The sequence below is a fragment of the Panthera tigris genome, chromosome B4 (genome assembly GCF_018350195.1).
Source record: "Panthera tigris isolate Pti1 chromosome B4, P.tigris_Pti1_mat1.1, whole genome shotgun sequence".
Lineage (NCBI taxonomy): Eukaryota > Metazoa > Chordata > Mammalia > Carnivora > Felidae > Panthera > Panthera tigris.
This window is the reverse complement of record NC_056666.1, coordinates 119001826-119021959: the sequence shown is the minus strand read 5'-3', so window position 1 is coordinate 119021959 and position 20134 is coordinate 119001826. Positions and strand designations below refer to the sequence as shown.

At 35.6% G+C, this 20134-nt stretch overlaps 1 protein-coding gene across 18 annotated transcripts in view; it reads left to right on the top strand.

Annotated features, from left to right (window-relative positions):
- ANKS1B (ankyrin repeat and sterile alpha motif domain containing 1B) overlaps nt 1–20134 on the top strand; it is a 1065991-nt gene that overhangs the window by 433533 nt on the left and 612324 nt on the right. The window contains exon 1 of one of the 18 annotated variants that reach the window (XM_042992996.1): nt 1059–1131. The exons of the other annotated variants lie outside the window; for them this stretch is intronic. The gene's annotated coding sequence lies outside the window, so the exon portion shown is untranslated. Of the gene's footprint in view, nt 1–1058; nt 1132–20134 lie in introns of those variants that run through there. 18 annotated transcript variants of the gene reach the window in all.

The following is a 20134-nucleotide window of genomic DNA, read 5'->3' as shown; positions in this document are numbered from 1 at the left end:
TACATAGAAATGCAATTGAATTTTATTTTATCCTTGTATCCTACCACCTGGATAATTTCATTTAAAAGTTATAGTAGTTTCTTTTTAATTTCTTAGAGTTTTTTCTGTCATTGAGAATAATGATGGTTTTACTTCTTTTCTAGTCTTTATACCTTCTTTTTCTTTTTCTTACTGCTGTGACTACAATGCAATGATGTAGAAGTGGTAAAACTAAAAGTCCTTGTCTTGTTCTCTAACTTTGATGGAAAGAATTCAGTATTAAGCATAATATCAACTATAAGTTTTTTGTATGTACCCTTCTACTCCTATTTTGCTGAGAGGTTATAACATAAAAAGGTATTGATATTTTCTTTTTTTCTGTATATACTTATATAATCATAAAATTTTTTTCTTTTGTTCCATCAATGTGATAAGTTGCATTCTTTATTTACTAATGTTAATTCAACTTTGCATTTCTGGGATAAATATGACTTGGTTATGATGTTTTATCTTTTTTCTGTAGTATTTGATGCAAAAGACAATTTGGATAAAGCATTAGTGTACGGAGAGATGGATTAGATCTAAGGGAGTCAGAGATGACTAATGACTTGAACCCAGTCGGCTGGGATTTTGGAATGATATTTATAGATATAGGAAAGACTTGAGCAGAAGTTCATTTTGGTGAGGGAGAAGGATGATAAATTTGGTTTTGTAAATGTGTTGAATGTTGGGCATGATATGCAAATTGGAAATATTGGAGTAGAGCTCTGGTGAGAGAGGTAGGAGTTTAGGGTAAAGATTTTACAGTCATTTATAGAATTTGCTGGTGAAGGGAGATAGTACCAAAGACAGAATGCTGGGAAATGTTTACACTTAAGGAATATAATATTTGTTGAGCACATAATATAATTTAATTTTCATAAATTTTTGGAATTGATATTATTATTTTAATTTTGTAGATGAGAAAATTGAGAACCAGGAAGTTTAAGTAACTTCTTCACATACACTTCAGGAAGAAGGCCTTAGCAAAAGAGAGAAGGAGCACTGAGAGATATAAAAGAGAAAAGGCCAAACATTATCATGAACATAAAAAGAGAAAAGAAAGTTGAAGAAGAGATTAGTCAACATTGTCAAAACTTATAGGGTGATAAGGTAAGGGAGATCAAAATGTCACTTTATTTGGTGATTTTGAGGGCAAAGGCCTTCAAGAATACAATTTCCTTCAAGTGGAGAAGGTAGGAGCTTATGATATGGAGAGTTGAAGAGTTGGAGAAAAGCAGTACATTGACTGCAGATTAATCTTTTGAATAATTTGCTTGTAAAAGGAAAGAAAGTAGTATGCCAGTGTGTTGAAGGAAGGGCAAAATTGATGAAATAGTTTTTCTTTTATTTTTGATGCAAGAAATTAAACTTGGTTGTAGAGAATGAGAAAGAGGAAACTAAAAGTTGATTTGGGAGACGAGTGATGGGGACTAAAATGTTAAATTTCATAATGGGAGGACTGACTAAATGTAATTAGCTTCCGGGGCACCTGGGTGGCTCAGTCGGTTAAGCGGCCAACTTCGGCTCAGGTCATGATCTCAGGGTCCCGTGAGTTCGAGCCCCGCGTCGGGCTCTGTGATGACAGCTCAGAGCCTGGAGCCTCTTTCAGATTCTGTGTCTCCCTCTCTCTGACCCTCCCCCGTTCATGCTCTGCCTCTCTCTGTCTCAAAAATAAATAAACATTAAAAAAAAATAAAAAATAAATAAATGTAATTAGCTTCCTAATACAAACACTCTTGGCATTGCTGGATGCCAGAAACATGTTAGATAAAGCATTAACTGTTAGAGCACTGGATTCTTGAGCTGTGCCCTTGGTGGTGGTTTTAGCCTGATGGGTTTTTCTGTTTCTTTCTCCTGTTTTATAACACACATCAAGTGTTAAATTACAGAGGAGGGCATTTGAGAAGTGGCTGTAGGTGGAGGCAGAAAAAGAGACTTAGTACAATAGTACTGAGATCATCCAAGCATGTACTTAATATTGAACATTATAACATTTTAATGAACATAGGTAGATGCTAACAAGAAGTCAACCTGATCAATATGAAAGTTCTGATCGTCTTGAGGTGTTCCTGGTATTGTCCAGATCCTACCACATAATTTAAATCCCATCCTAAGTAGAATTCAACGGAATGAAATTACTTTAGGCTGCATTCTTCTGTAGATAAGGAGGGACCCTATCAAAAAGAAGCAAACAGGCCTAGGGGTAAAGAAAAGAAAAAGTCAAGGGTCCAGTTCTCACAAAAGACTAAGGGAGATAGATAATTTAAAGAAAGATGAGCTTCTCAGGATCCTGAGAAACTTAACAGAAACCCATGGGGGAGGGGAAGGAAAAAAAAAAGAGGTTAGAGTGGAAGAGAGCCAAAGCATAAGAGACTCTTAAAAACTGAGAACAAACTGAGGGCTGATGGGGGGTGGGAGGGAGGGGAGGGTGGGTGATGGGTACTGAGGAGGGCACCTTTTGGGATGAGCACTGGGTGTTGTATGGAAACCAATTTGACAATAAACTTCATATATTGAAAAAGAAAACTAAAAAAAAAAAAAGAAAGATGAGCTGCTTCTGAATTCCTACTTATGATGGACTCTTTAAATCAGGTGATATCTCAACCTCAAGGAATTAAATATTTCAGATATTCTTCTTTATTTTTTGTGTTTAATGAGGTAGTAATAAATTAATTTAATAATAAACCATAGTATCTCTCCCTTCCATTATGGGGTTACATAAAATTCCTGCCAAATCTAGAATAACATTTTGCTGGGCACTGGGGGTTATAAAATACATATGCTAAATTGTAAAATTAGAAATAAGAGTGGGTATGTAAAAAGCAAAGGCATATAACTCAGAGTACAGAACATTGTATTGGGTTGCCACAAAAATAGATAAAGAATAAAAAGACCTTCAAAGAAATAATCTTTAAATTTTTTTTATTGTTGAGTATTGAGCCATTTATTTTTATTATTGTGTGTGTGTGTTCATTTATTTCTTATAAAAACCCTACAAGGTAGGCACTTTTTTTCTTTATTTTACTGATTGGAGCCGAGATTAAGAAGATCGAATAATTCCCAGGGTTACAAAGCCACTGACTGGAAGAGCTCTGGTCTTCTAAATCCAGTAGTCTATTAATGTTAATTAGCTCATTGGAGAGAAAATGATAAAGGTGGAATATTGATATTCCAGAGACTTGATGAAGTTTAAAAGGAGAATAATAGATTGGAAAAAGGAAGAAGAGCAGAAACATAGATGGCAACGGTTTTACCCCAAAATTGGGAAACAAAGAAGACTGTATTCAATAATTTGGAGTCTTGCCACCAAAGCTAAGTGAAAGAAGGTTAAAGGCAGAAAGATAAGAAAATACAGAAAATAATCTTAGATGAAAGAAATAACAATTTGGAAAGGGAAAAAAAAATGAAAAAGAATTTAGTGACCCCAACAATTGGCCAGTAGGCCTTGACAAATTAGAATTTCCTGGGATCTTTTAAAAAAATATCTGGTCCTAATCCCAGACCAGTTAAATCAATATCTCTAAAGGCAAGACTTTTTAACCCAGTATTTTTGGATAGGCTGTAGATGGTCTATGAAACTCATGGAATTATATATAAAATTTTTCTCGGATATGACTTTTTATGGGAATTAAATTTTAATCATGCTTCTGTCACATACCTGCCTCTTATGTAACCTTTATGACCTCAATTTGTCAGTAAAGTCAGTGATATTTGCCTCATGTGATTACCTAGTAAAACTCAAACCGGATAAAATGTGCCACAGTGTGTTATAAATTGTAAAACCATATAGCAACCCAAATTGTTATTACAGTGGTGGTTAAATCATGTTTGCCCACATTTGAAATACAGCCTTTGACAGACAATCTTCTTACTCCTATGGTCTCATTCACAAATGAGATGATAGCAACTTTGGACTTTAACAAATGTAGGTGGGAGACTTTTAAAGTTTCCCAAATCATTTGAATCTATCTAGGATGATGCTAGCCAAATATGGGGTAATCACTGACTCCAGAATTTCATTCCTAACAGTTCTGCATAAGAGAGCAATAGGAAGTATAAACTCCTAAAATTTGGCATGTGAGAGAAGCCAATGAAGATAAATTGGCACAGTATTGGGTCAGCCTGACCTAATGCAGGAGAGGAAAAATCCAGAATCTAGAAAGCATCCTCTATGAACTGCATCTTCTATTAATGACTGAAATCACCACCAGTCTATATGAAGGTCATGCCATTCCTACACCAGTGGAATATTATTCATTTTCGTTTATCTTCTTTTGGTGAAATCCTTCAGTATCTATCAGAAAAACAAGGAATTATTTGCTATTGATGTTTTCTACATGTAAAAAATAATTTTCATCTTTTTCTAAGCAAGAAATGTAATCCTTGAATTTAGTACCCAGAATACCATTGACAATGACAGCCCTTATTAAATGGGATCTTTCTTTTGTGTTATTCAGGGTTTTTCTTCCACATACATAAAAATCTCAGTGGATTCCATTATTTGACATGTGTTTCTCTAAGCGTCTCTAGGCAGTCTGAATAAGAATGCATAGATGAAAAATTCTCTGGGAAAAATTATCTTAAAAATAAAATGCCAGTAATGAAGCAGCATAAAAACAAATCAAGGAATTCAATCCCATTTACAGTTACACCAAAAACAATATACCTAGGAATAGACATAACTAAAGAGGTAAAAGATCTTTACTCTGAAAACTATAGAAGACTTATGAAAGAAATTGAAGAGGACATAAAGAAATGAGAAGACATTCCATCCTCATGGATTGTAAGAACAAACATTGTTAAAATGTCTACACTACCCAAAGCAATCTACACATTTAATGCAATCCCTATCAAATACCACCAGCATTCTTCACAGAGCTAGAACAAATAATTCTAAAAATTTGTATGGAACCACAAAACACACCAAACAGCCAAAGCAATCCTGAAAAAGAAAACAAAACTGGAATCATCATGATTCCGGATTTCAGGCTATATTACAAAGCTGTAGTCATCAAGACAGTATGGTTTTAGCACAAAAACAGACACATAGATCAATGGAACAGAATAGAAAACCCAGAAATGGACCCACAAATGTCTGGTCAACTATTCTGAGACAACGTAGGAAAGAATACCCAAAGGAAAAAAGACAGTCTCTTCAACAAATGGTGTTGGGAAAATTGGACAGTAACATGCAGAAGGATGAAACTGGACCACTTTCTTATACCATACACAAAAATAAGTTCAAGATGGATTGAAGACCTAAATGTGACACAGGAAACCATCAAAATCCTAGAGGAGAACATGAGGCAGCAACCTCTTTGAACTTGGCTGGAGCAACTTCTTACTAGATGTGTCTCTGGAGGCAAGGGAAACGAAAGCAAACATGAACTATTAGGACTTCAAGATAAAAAGCTTCTGCACAGTGAAGGAAACAATAAAGCTAAAAGTCAGCCTACAGAATAGGAAAAGATATTTGCAAATAACATCATATAAGGGTTAGTGTCCAAAATCTATAAAGAATTTATCAAACTCATTACCCAAAAAACAACCCAGTTAAGATATGGGCAGAAGACATGAATAGACACTTTTCCAAAGAAGACATTTAGATGTCTAATAGACACATGAAAAGATGCTCAACATCACTCAACGGGAGAGAAATACAAATCAAAATCATGATGAGATACCACCTCACACCTGTCAGAATGGATAAAATTAACAACACAATAAACATCATGTGTTGGCAAGGATGCAGAGAGAGGGGAATCCTTTTGCACTGCTAGTGGGAATGTAAACTGATGCAGTCATTCTGGAGAATAGTATGGAGGTTCCTCAAAAAATTAACAATGCAGATACCTTATGATTCAGCAATTGGACAATTGGGTACATGCACCCCAATGTTTATAGCAGTATTATCAACAACAGCCAAACTAGGGCGAAAGCCCAAATGTCCATCAACTGATGAATGGATAAAGAAGACAGGCATATATATACAAAGAATATTACTCAGCCATCAAAAAGAATGAAATCTTGCCACTTGCAATAAAGTGGATGGAACTAGAATGTATTATGCTAAGCAAAATAAGGCAGTCAGAGAAAGACAAATACCATATGATTTCACCCATAGGTGGAATTTAAGAAACAAAATAGATGAACATATAGGAAGGGGAGGGGACAAAGGAGAGAAGGAGAGAAACCACAAGAGATTTGTAATGATAGAGAACAAATTGAGGGTTGATGGAGGGAGGTGGTGGGAGATGGGCTAGATGGGTGATGGGTATTAAGGAGGTCACATGTTATGAGGAACACTGGGTGTTGTATGTAAGTGATGAATCACTGAATTCTACTCCTGAAACCAATATTGCACTGAATATTAACTAAAATTTAAAAATAAATAAATAAATAAAAATGTCCAGAAAGTAGAGTTGGTATTATTGCCTAAATGTCTTAAGTGGCAGGCCACAATTTGAATTCTACTCTCATATCTCCAGTTAGGTCACTTGTTACTGACTCACACTGGGTAAAGTTAAAAGCCCCCAGTTACCTCTGCCTCTAAATTCATGGAAACCTATTTGACCACATGAAGAATAGTATACCTGATGTATAAATCTGAAACTAATCACTTCAGTCTCCTAACCTTGTCTGTTCTAATATCATGAAATGTAGCTATGAAAGTACCACAGACTGCTCTGTTACTTTATTTATTCATTAATTCAATAAATATAGTTCAGTGCTTACTGTATGCTGGGTGTCATAAGAGGAGATTTGATTATGAAGATGCATAAAATAACATTTAATCAGTGGAGGGAGACTATGCTCTAAACAGATGTTTGGAATTTCACTGATGGAACTCATTGATTAAATGCCCCCAGGGATCATTTTTTCAATCTACACTCCCTCCCTATGTACTCACATCCAGTTCCAGAGCTTTAAGTGCTATCTGTATGCTGATTACTCCTAAATTTATATTTCCAGCCTTGACTACTTTCCTGAACTCCAGGCCCATATCCAGCCACCTCCTCTAAATCTTAATTGATTGTCTAAAGAGCATTTTAACTTTAACATGGGTAGCACTAAAGTTTGTATTTCAGTTAATGGCAGCCCAGGCTAAAAGACTTGTCATCCTTGTTTCTTTTCTTTCTCTCACATCCCCACCTCCAATTCTTCAGAAAACCCTATAGACCAGCAATTCCTAAGGTATGGTTCAGGACTCTCTGATAGTTTCCAAGACCCTTTTAGAAGGTCTGTGAGGTCAAAACTATTTTCATAGTAATACAAATGTGCACTTTTGTGTGCACTTGTATGTTCTTAGGTTTTAAAAGTATCTCAGTTTTAGTTTTTAATATATTAAATACTTATGGACATGACCCTCATGAATAAAACCTTTTTAGTATTCTCAATAATTTTTAAGGATGCAAAAGGGTCCTGAGATCAAAAAGTTTAAATATTGTCCTCTAGTTTTCCTTTCAAAATACTTCTTGACTCAGGACTCTCTTATCATCTCTTCTCTGTCACTCTCATGTAAGCTATTAATATCTCTTGCCTGAACTTTTGAAAAAGCCTCTTACCCTGTTCCTGGCATTGAATGTTGTGCCCTTATAGTCCTTTTGCAAATCGGGAGAGTTTTATAAATTAGATCATGTCAATTCACCTGGCTGACCTTCCAATGTTTTCCCCTCTCGCTCAGTGTAAAAGCATACAATGTCCTAAATAATTTGACTCTACTTGATCTCCTGATCTCTCTCCTTCCATCTCTGCCTAGCTTACTTTATGCTGTCCATGCCATCTTGCCTGCATTACCTCAGATAAGCCAAACAGTTCCTGCGTTAGGAATTTTGTACTCATCATTCACTTGTCTGGAGTGCCTTTCTCCCTGAGACTTCATGGCTCATTATCTTTCTTTCTTTAGGTCATTATTCAGATGCCACCCTTCTGAGAGAAGCCTTCTCTGACCACTGAATATAAAGTAACCACCACTTTAATTTCTATCTCCTTTATGCTATTTTTCCTTTATAGCATTTTTCACTCCTGAATTAGTATTTATGTGTTGATTTGTTCAGTGTCTTTCTTCCCGATTTGAATGGATGTTCCACGAGGAGAACTGTGTTGTATGATGATGATGATGATGATGATGTTTAATTAAATGCTCAATCCCAGCACCTAGAACAATACCTCATACATAATTAATGGTCAATAGATGTATCTGAATAAATTCAGTGAGTATGGTTGGGTGAAGGGCAGTGAAACTATTTTTGGAAGGGAGTACTCAAACTGAACTTACATTTGAATAGGAATTTGTTAGATGACGTGGTAGATCTATGGTCTAGGGATAAGGATAGGAAAAGCAAGGCATTTACAATTTTTTGACTTAATGCTATGCCAAATTCACCAGAATATTCTTTTTTTTTTTTAAATGTTTATTTATTTATTTTTGAGAGACAGAGACAGAGCATGAGCAGGGGAGGAGCAGAGAGAGAGACACAGAATCCGAAACAGGCTCCAGGCTCCGAGCTGTCAGCACAGAGCCTGACGCGGGGCTCGAACTCACAAACCGTGAGATCATGACCTGAGCCGAAGCCGGACGCTCAGCCGACTGAGCCACCCAGGCGCCCCTCACCAGAATATTCTAATAAATCTAGAAGTTGCCACCAGATATTCTACCTACTCCCTTCAATCATAATATCCTAATCTCTAAGGAAACTAATTCTGAATAATAATCTTGAGGGCAAAAAAGATTTCCATGATCAAATATATTGGGGAAACACAGGGTTAAATACTTTTCTTCATGAAAGGATTCTTTATAGCCCTCTCCCACTACTACCCCTAGAAACCCATTAATATTTTTCACAACTAGTGATCCACAAAACACAATTTGGGAAACATGATCTAGGTCACTGGATATGTTTAACTTATCCTAGCAATTCTCTTCTGGTTTGATTTTTCTACTCATTCTGCACAAATTCATGCTGTTGAGAAAGGAAGCCATGCTGACTCAGCAAGAAATATGTGTCATTCATTTAGCATGTTCAGAGTGGTAGCTATATCTCTTAATCCTCTGAGCAACCATGTGAGATAATAGGGCCATTATGATTCCTATCTCATGTATGAGGAAAAGTATAAAATAAGTATACCATATATTGTACCATGCTGAAAAACAAGTTTTAAATCAATGCTATTAAATGATTAAAACTGAAAAGCAAATAATTTGAAGGATCTATATTTTTCACTATAGTTTTCATCTGTATTTTTCAATATAGAAGGATCTATATTTTCATTCATACTGTAATATAGTATTATTTTAGCATCATCTATCTTACATTGATTGAATTCAATTCAATAAGTTTCAGTCATTATACTAGGCACTATGAGGTATAAAAAAGTTTATATAATAGGTTTCAGGAGACAAATTGCACTGCTTTGTTTCTCTCCCACATTCAGAACCAGTCGAGAGATGATTGCAGAAGTTGGACAAATTAAAATCAAATCTCATGTTTTTTTATTATTACTGATAAAACTGATTTGAACAGTGTGATTCTAGATAAGTGGCCAAGGGTGCTTGCTGTAACTTTGCCCCTGAATTAAACATGCATCTACCCCATCACAGGCAATCTATAAGGTGAATTTGCCATGAAAGAGCAGATAATGTATTCATTATGCTGACATATTTGACCTGACATATGCTCTGAGATGAGGCTGGGAAGATGGGGAACCAAGTAGGTCTGCAGATTTTATTCCAAGTACAGCTAGAGGCCAATAAAGAACTTTAAGCAAGAATATGACACGATTTGATTTACATTTTAAAAAGATCACTCTGGTTAGAGAATACTTTATGGAGAGCAATTGAAAGCAGGGGAAATAATTAGGGTTTTGTGGTTTGTTCAGGAGAGAGAGTGTAGTTGTTTGGATCCGGAGGGTAAAGTGGAGGTATAGAGAGGTAGATGGTTTTGAGACACCTTTTCAAAGTAGAAACCATACTATTTATTATTGAGTTGAAATCAGGGGATATAGGATATGAATCATGCATGCCTAGGTTTATGGCTTTGAGCCACTGTACAAATTATGGTATCATTTACTGAAATGGCAAGATCTAGTTGAATCTAGGGAGTTTTGGTGAGTTTGTTTTGTTTTGGTGTTGCTAGGGATTAGGAGCAAGGATCAAAATTGTGTTTTGGCTATACAAAGTTTGAGATACCTTCTAGGTATCAAGTAGATGGTTAGATGTAAGCATTTCTAGCCCTTCCACTATGTTCCTTAAGCAGTATGTGTCTATTTCTATATCATTTTTATGTGGGTATTATAAAAGTATATGCATCAAAGAGATGAGAAAATTTATGAAAAGTATATTAATTGTACTACTCTTTATAAAAGCATAAATTGAAAATAATTCCCCACTAGTCTGTGAAATTCCTCTTTTTTGCTTCTTGATGTTTAGTGAAGAACTTGGCAATAACTATTTGCTGTGTGAACATAGGGTTAACTGATGTAATTTGACATGACTGCTTAGGAAAGTTGTATGTGACAGCAGGCCATAAATACTTAATTTAATTGAGCCAGGTACCAAATCATATTGCTATTTTAATTGCAATTACTTTTCTCTCACATGTCTCTTAAATATCAGAAAGACACTCTAAAACTGTCTTATATCTTTCATTGTATTCCATTAAAATGCAATAAAGATGCCAACACAAAAAGATATCTATGTAATAATTACAATTATTGAAGTAATACATTAAGAGCATCATTAAGTTAATGAGAGACAAGACAAGACATAATTTTAAATACGTTAAATTATATAAACAAACATTAGGCAATACACTCTAACAAAATATTGATAAGTGGTTAATAACTCTAAAGAGATATTTTCTATCTTCTCATCCTTATCCTTCCTTTTTCTCTTTTCTGTCAGAACAGTTACAAATGATTAGCTCAGCCGTCATTTCTCTATTAACTAACAGAATGTTTGAAATGATAGAGATGCCGTCAATATTTCAAACTTAATTTTAGAGACACTAGCATTCACTTAACATAAAAGCTGTGAAAGTAATCTCAAAGGAAAAGATAAATAGCCTTGACTACATAAAAATTGAACGCTACACTGCATCAAAAAAAACCCAATTAAAATAGGAAGCAAGTAAGGCACCTGGGTGGCTCAGTTGGTTATTTGTCCAACTCTTGATTTCATCCCAGGTCATGAAGCCATGGTGGTGAGGTCAGCCCTTCACTGGGGTCAGTACAGAGCATGGACCCTGTTTGGGATGCTCTCTCTCTCCTCTGTCCCTCCCCTGCTCATTCTCTATCTCTTTCTCTCTCAAAATAAATAAACAAAGTTAAAAAATGGAAAACAAGTAACAAATGAGTTAGAGATATTTATGATAAATATAAACAATCAAATTGTTATTACTATAATATGCAAAGAGGTCTTGCAAGACCACAAGGAAGGCTAATATGTCCATGGAAAAGAACAGGCAAAAAATAGGAATAAATGATTCATGAAGAAAAAAAATAATATCTAACAAACAAAAGGAGAAATGTTTAGCAGCCCTGTATATCAAAGAAGTTCAAAATAAAATCATAACATTTTAGTTTAAGAAATGATTAAAACTTTTTCTAAAAAAATCCTGTGGTAAGTATATGATAAAGGCATGGTGATACAGGCATTCAATAGACTGAAGGTGGAAATGTTTCTGTAAATCTTCTTGGTAATGTGAATCAAGAACCATAAAACAATATAGTATTTTATATCTAGTAATTTCTTATCCATGCCAATGAAATGCTCAGAAAGAGGAAAAAAATCTGTAAAATATATCAATCGCAGCACTATTTTTTAAAACTTTTAAAATTGAATTATAGATGACATACAATGTTATATTAGTTTTAGGTGTACAGCATAGTGATATGACAGTTCCATACATTATACAATGTTCACAATAACTATAGTTCTAATCAGTCACCGTATGATGTTATTACAATGTTATTGACTATATTTCTTATACTATACTTTTTATCCTCATCCTTATTTATTTTATAACTGCAAGTGTGTATCTCTTAATCCCCTTCACCTATTTTGCTTGTCCCTTCAGCCCCTTCCCTTCCAGCAAGGAATACCTTTCCATTTATTTGCATCATCTTTTGTTTATCAGTATATTTTAGTTTAGTTTTCAGAGTATAGGTATTTTACCTCCTTGATCAAATTTTCTTAGTTCTTTTTCATTGATGCAATTATAACTGGGATTCTTTTAATTTCTCTTTCTGATGGCTCAATATGAGTGTATAAAATGCAACCAATTTCTGTATTTTTTTTTATCACTTTTGTCTGCTTTTGGTCGCTCTCTAGTGCCTCCAAATAGTGTTTTTTATATTTATATATTTTTGAGAATTTACAATTATCTAGGGAAAGTTTAGTCTATTATAAACTACTCCCCTTTGAAAGTCAAATCAATTTGTATCATAAAAATATTTCTAGCTCCTAAAGCTAACCTATAATTAGGAGTAGCTTGTTTTGTGAAGTAGTGAGCTAAGTTAACCTGGAATATTCAAACCTATCACATGGTTATTTAGCACATAAGTATACAGCACGTACTGTTAATAGAAATGAGTTTTGTATTAGATGAAAACTGGATGGGGTGTACTATGTATTCATCACTTCAAATTGTGTATGAAGTTCTGGATATTTTAGTCTTACAGTCTGCAAAATATTTTAAGTACTTGTTAGAGAATTAAACCTTGGCCTCAATGCCACTAAAAGGTATTAAAAATTTTGCCAAAAGAAGTTGTATTTGTGTATTTTTAAAAAATGGTATGCTGTCCACAAATACCTTCATGGGTTACCTGAAAGTAAACCAGGGACAGCATAGTGTTTGCGTACATATTATAGGATTACATTACCCAGGTTTGAATATGAACTCCGCTGCTTTCTGCCTAGGTGATCTGAGGCAAAATACTTAAACTTTCTGTATTCAGTTCCCTAATTTATAAAATAAGGATGAGAATAATAATCCTCAGAGTTGTTGTATTCAATGTGTAATGCATGATAAGTGCTGGGGAAGTTTTGGCATCTAGAAATTATTTAAAATGTTACCTATCACAACCAGAGATCTCAGTGCCTGAACCCAATTATGTTCTTGTTTCATAGACCTGCTTTCCATTATACTATCACTTTGCAGTAAGGCTCACTAAACAGTCTTTTTTTGTATTTTTTATATGAAATTTATTGTCAAATTAGTTTCCATACAACACCCAGTGCTCATCCCAAAAGATGCCCTCTTCAATGCCCATCACCTCCCCTCCCCTCCCTCCCACCCCCCATCAACCCTCAGTTTGTTCTCAGTTTTGTTTTTTTTTTAGGATGGTGATTATTTTTTTCTTTTTTTTTTTCCAATATATGAAATTTATTGTCAAATTGGTTTCCATACAACACCCAGTGCTCATCCCAAAAGGTGCCCTCCTCAATACCCTTCCCCCACCCTCCCCTCCCTCCCACCCCCCATCAACCCTCAGTTTGTTCTCAGTTTTTAACAGTCTCTTATGCTTTGGCTCTCTCCCACTCTAACCTCTTTTTTTTTTTTTCCTTCCCCTCCCCCATGGGTTTCTGTTAAGTTTCTCAGGATCCACAGAAGAGTGAAACCATATGGTATCTGTCTTTCTCTGTATGGCTTATTTCACTTAGCATCACACCCTCCAGTTCCATCCACGTTGCTACAAAGGGCCATATTTCATTCTTTCTCATTGCCACGTAGTACTCCATTGTGTATATAAACCACAATTTCTTTATCCATTCATCAGTTGATGGACATTTAGGCTCTTTCCATAATTTGGCTATTGTTGAGAGTGCTGCTATAAATATTGGGGTACAAGTGCCCCTATGCATCAGTACTCCTGTATCCCTTGGGTAAATTCCTAGCAGTGCTATTGCTGGGTCATAGGGTAGGTCTATTTTTAATTTTTTGAGGAACCTCCACACCGCTTTCCAGAGCGGCTGCACCAATTTGCATTCCCACCAACAGTGCAAGAGGGTTCCCATTTCTCCACATCCTCTCCAGCATCTATAGTCTCCTGATTTCTTCATTTTGGCCACTCTGACTGGCGTGAGGTGATATCTGAGTGTGGTTTTGATTTGTATTTCCCTGATGAGGAGCAACGTTGAGCATCCTTTCATGTGCCTGTTGGCCATCCGGATGTCTTCTTTAGAGAAGTGTCTATTCATGTTTTCTGCCCATTTCTTCACTGGGTTATTTGTTTTTCGGGTGTGGAGTTTGATGAGCTCTTTATAGATTTTGGATACTAGCCCTTTGTCCGATATGTCATTTGCAAATGACATCTTTTCCCATTCTGTTGGTTGCCTTTTAGTTCTGTTGGTTGTTTCCTTTGCTGTGCAGAAGCTTTTTATCTTCATAAGGTCCCAGTAGTTCACTTTTGCTTTTAATTCCCTTGCCTTTGGGGATGTGTCAAGTAAGAAATTGCTATGGCTGAGGTCAGAGAGGTCTTTTCCTGCTTTCTCCTCTAGGGTTTTGATGGTTTCCTGTCTCACATTCAGGTCCTTTATCCATTTTGAGTTTATTTTTGTGAATGATGTGAGAAAGTGGTCTAGTTTCAATCTTCTGCATGTTGCTGTCCAGTTCTCCCAGCACCATTTGTTAAAGAGACTGTCTTTGTTCCATTGGATGTTTTTTGTCAAAGATGAGTTGGCCATACGTTTGTGGGTCTAGTTCTGGGGTTTCTATTCTATTCCATTGGTCTATGTGTCTGTTTTTGTGCCAATACCATGCTGTCTTGATGATTAGAGCTTTGTAGTAGAGGCTAAAGTCTGGGATTGTGATGCCTCCTGCTTTGGTCTTCTTCTTCAGAATTACTTTGGCTATTCGGGGCCTTTTGTGGTTCCATATGAATTTTAGGATTGCTTGTTCTAGCTTCGAGAAGAATGCTAGTGCAATTTTGATTGGGATTGCATTGAATGTGTAGATAGCTTTGGGTAGTATTGACATTTTGACAATATTTATTCTTCCAATCCATGATCATGGAATGTTTTTCCATTTCTTTATATCTTCTTCAATTCCCTTCATAAGCTTTCTATAGTTTTCAGCATACAGATCTTGTACATCTTTGGTTAGATTTATCCCTAGGTATTTTATGCTTCTTGGTGCAATTGTGAATGGCATCAGTTTCTTTATTTGTCTTTCTGTTGCTTCATTATTACTGTGTAAGAATGCAACTGATTTCTATACATTGATTTTGTATCCTGCAACTTTGCTGAATTCATGTATCAGTTCTAGCAGAACTGTATGTTAATTTTGTATCCTGCAACTTTACTGGATCCATTTATTAGTTCAAATAGTGTTTTGGTGTAGTCTTTACAGTTCTATATATAGTATCATGTTATCTGTAAATAGTGGTGGTTTTACTTCTTCATTACCAATTTGGAAACCTTTTCTTGCCTAACTGCTGTGACTAGGATTTCCAATATTATGTCAAATAAAAGTGCTGAGAGGAGGCAGCCTTGTCTTATTCCTGAACTTAGAGGAAAAGCTTTCACCTTTTTACCATTGAGGGGGTTTATTTCTGGGCTCTCTTTCCTATTCCATTGATCTCTATGACTACTCTTTTGTACTGTACTATACTGTTTTGATTTATACAGCTTTGTAGTATATCTTGCAATCCCTGACAGCACTATTTTATTTTTTTTATTTTTTTTTAAATTAGGAAGGAGTAAATGTAGTTTATTTTTTTTCCTTTTTTTTCATTCTTTTATTCTTTTTTTTGTTCAATATATGAAATTTATTGTCAAATTGGTTTCCTTACAACACCCAGTGCTCATCCCAAAAGGTGCCCTCCTCAATACCCATCACCCACCCTCCCCACCCTCCCACCCCCATCAACTCTCAGTTTGTTCTCAGTTTTTAAGAGTCTCTTATGCTTTTAAAGCCATTATTAATAGCAAAATAATAAGGCTATCCAAATCATTTAGGAAAGAAAGAAGAAAGGAGGAAGGAAAGAAAAGGAGGGAAGGAGAAGGAAGAGGAAGGAAACAAAAGTAAAAAGCAAAAAAGGAAAACCAAAAATAATCATTATAAATTAAGAAGAAAGAAGTAAGATTAAACAGGATAGCTATCACTATAAATGTAAATAACTTAATCTCACTTTGAAAAAAAGGGTTTTGTATCAAAATGAAAACTCTAACTATGATGTTTACAAGTGACACATATTTTAAAAAGTGAAAGAAAAATGCTGAAAGCTTAATGTGGAAAAAGCATTTATATGCAAAAATGCAATTGTCAAAAATATTTAAAACAAAGTAGAATCCTAGATAAAAAGCATTAGTACAAAAATACTGATTCAAAGAGGCACATGCACTCAATGTTTAAGCAGCATTATCAACAATAGCCACCAAATCTCCATTGACTGATGAATGGATAAAGATGTAGCATATATACACAGTGGAATATTACTCAGCTATCAAAAAGAATGAAATTTTTCCATCTGCAATGATGCAGATGGAGCTGGAGAGTATTGTGCTAAGTGCAATAAGTCAGAAAAAGACAAATACCATATGACTTCACTCATATGTGGAACTTAAGAAACTAAACAGATGAACATAGGGAAAAAAGAGAGAGGCAAACCAAAAAACAGACTCTTAATTACAGAGAACAAACTGAAGGTTACTGGGAGGGAGGTGGGCAAGGAAATGGGTTTAAATCGGTGATGCATATTAAGGAAGGCACTTGTTGTGATGAACATTAGGTGTTGTATTTAAGTGATAAATCATTAAATTTTACACCTGGAACTAATATTACACTGTGTGTTAACTAGCTGGAATTTAGATAAAAACTTGAAAAATGGGGGAAAAGGCATTAGGAATGAACAGGATTTTTTAATATTAATAAAGTACATAGTCCATAATAAATATATAGTAACTGCAAACCTATTTCCCTGCCTATTACACTGAAAATAAATACAACAGGAATAAGTTCATTTATATACACTGTTAACTTTAAAAAGTAAAACTGTCAGGGTGCCTGGGTGGCTCAGTTGGTTAGGTGTCTGACTCTTGGTTTCAGCACAGGTCATGATCTCTCAGTTTTGTGAGTTCAAGCCTCGCATCAGGCTCTATGCTGGCGGTGCAGAGCCTGCTTGGGATTCTCTCTCTCTCCCTTACTCTCTGCCCCTCCCCCACTCACTCTGTCTCTGATTCTCTCAAAAATAAATAAACTTAAAAAAAAGTCTATGACCCAGAAATAGTACTGCTAGGAATTTATTCAAGGGATACAGGAGTGCTGATGCATAGGGGCACATGTACCCCCAATGTTTTTAGCAGTGCTTTCAACGATAGCCAGATTATGGAAAGAGCCTAAATGTCCATCATCTGATGAATGGATAAAGAAGATGTGGTTTGTATATACAATGGAATACTACTTGGCAGTGAGAAAGAATGAAATAATGCCATTTGCAGCAATGTGGATGGAACTGGAAGGTATTTTGCTCAGTGAAATAAGTCAGTCAGAGGACAGATATCATGTGTTTAACTCATATGTGGATCTTGAGAAACTTAACAGAAGACCACGGGTGAAGGGAAGGGGAAAAAAATAGTTACAAACAGAGAGGGAGGGAGGCAAACCACAAGAGACTCTTAAATACAGAGAACAAACTGAGGGTGGATGGGAGGGGGGTGGGAGAGAGAAAATGGGCGATGGGCATTGAGGAAGGCACTTGTTGGGATGAGCACTGGGTGTTGTTTGTAAGCCAATTTGACAATAAATTATATTAAAAAAATAAAAAGTAAAAAGTGAATTCAAAATCAAAACAAAAGTAAAACTGTCAATTATTTTACCAGGAAAAATGGGTTTTTTCAAGAAAAGCAGAGAATTGCAATTTGGGACATGTGAGCTACAGCCAAACCATTGGCAACTCTGGAGAACAAAGGATAGGAATGCTTTATTTATAGAGGAAAGGGGGAGTTGAGAGGGGCTCTTATAAACAAAAAGTTCATTAGAGTAAACAGGGTTCTAAGTAATAGTGGCTTTTCATTGGCTGAGTTGTGATAGTCTGCCATTGGCTGGGCTACTGCGGGGGTGGGGGTTGGAAGATAAAACATTTCTTCCTTTTGCTGGGGTAATAAAGTAGTATCAAATTGCAAGGTCCCTTTCTTCCTGTTGTTTCTGTAACTGAGGAAGAGTGGTAAGTGTGAGAATTCCTCTGTTGGCCTCCCAACCCCATTTTAAATGAGTTTTCCCTTTGTTCATTTTCACTATATATATATATATATATATATATATATATATATATATACACATATATGTATATATACACACATATATATACATATATGTATATATATATATATGACACAAAATAAGTGAATAAAATACAAGAGTAAATAGTGAGAGACTAACAAGCCATTTTCAGATAAAATAGAAAAAATATCTATATAGAGAAATTAAATAGATCAACACATAATCTTAATTTACTGTTATAAATTTATGGTTCTCAGGCTGAGTTGGGCCCTTAACATTATTCAGCAGACTAAATTTCTCCAGGCAGATTGCAGGCAAACTTTCCCAAAGACTTTGGAGTTCTACTCTCTCAGATGCCCAATTTTCCTCCTTGCCTCTTACAGATGGCAGCACCTCCACTTCATAGAGAAATTGGAAGTCATCGATGAGGTATTACCTCAACATTTTGCCAGAAAAAATTGTAAAACCTTCCTGAACCCATCATTTCCTCTTCTTTCTTACTAAAATGGAGGTATTCCTCTACCTCTCTGAAGCCAAACTTCTAATATGTTTTTAAAATTACACCCATTGTCTCCCCAGGAAACTTGTACTCTCACTTCCTTTTGGTTCTTGTCTCTTTAACATGTTTTTATCACCTCTTTTCCATCAGCTCAAATCAATGCCATCATAAGAATATCTCCATTGGCCCTGGAGCATACCAATTTTCTTCTACTTTACATCCTGGAAAAAGGTCTCCTCACTCACTCTGCTCCCCACCTTTTTTTGTCTTCCAAACAGACCAACCACCTTCTCATTTCTTATATCTGCTGATTCTATTTTTTCCTGTTTCAGTATCATGGCATATTTATGATGTTCCCTCTGACTTCGACTCTTAATTTCAACCCCACTCATGCTACTTTTACTTAGCTAATTTCTACACCTCCTTCAGGTAGCAGTAGAAATATCACTTCTTTAAAGTTTTCTTATACCCCAAGTTAGGTCAGATCCCTCATTATATGTCTTCCCAGTACCCTCTACTTCGTCATAGCATTTTTCACTTCTCCACTCCTTGTCTATCTTTTTCACAAGAATATGAGGCCCATGGAGGAAGGCACTGTGCCTATTTATCATTATTTAGTTATTATTGATTAGTACTCTTTAATCTGGTAAGTGGAGATAACAGAGCCAAGCATGAGCAGCCCTAGCAAGGAAACCATTTTCTACTGATTCTTCTCTGTTTGGTAAGCCAGTATACCAGAGAACAATATGTATTATTTGGGTTCAAAATGTATCTAATGACTAGCTTCTTTCTCCAAAGCTGCAACCTGGTGTCTGCTATTCAAACTCCTAACAACTTCTAACTTTTGCTTTGATAAAGTCATCACAGAGCCTCTTGAACTTCTGAATACCATGCTTTCTAAAATTGTTTATCCACAATGGAGTAATGGAGATTATTTGGAGTGCACATTCTCTTTCTTCTCTCCAGCACTATGGTCCATCATTGCCTTGAGCCATCATCCCTTCAAATCTGAGATGGATAGATGGTTAAAGAGGTTCTTCCAAGGTCTCTGCCACTTATTTTCCATCAGAGGCTCCCCTGACAGCTTTCTGCTGAAGGCAGTCATTACAGTTTTCATGGCCAGCTATTTTAAATACTGGTAAAATAAGTCATTTTGCTGTATTTTTCTCCAAACCTGATTCCCCTTTTCCCTTCAACTCTTACCTCTGCAAATTATAATGTAGCAGTGGGATCCTGTCACTGTCTTCTGCACTTAATTTGGTGATTTTTGTCAGTTATCAGGATAGTCGTGTTGTGACTTAACTCACCAGTGCCTTCTTTCAGTCAGGTTCTACTATCCTGCAATAAAGGAAGAGAACGAATATTTTTCAGTTATTCACTCTGAAGTACTAGT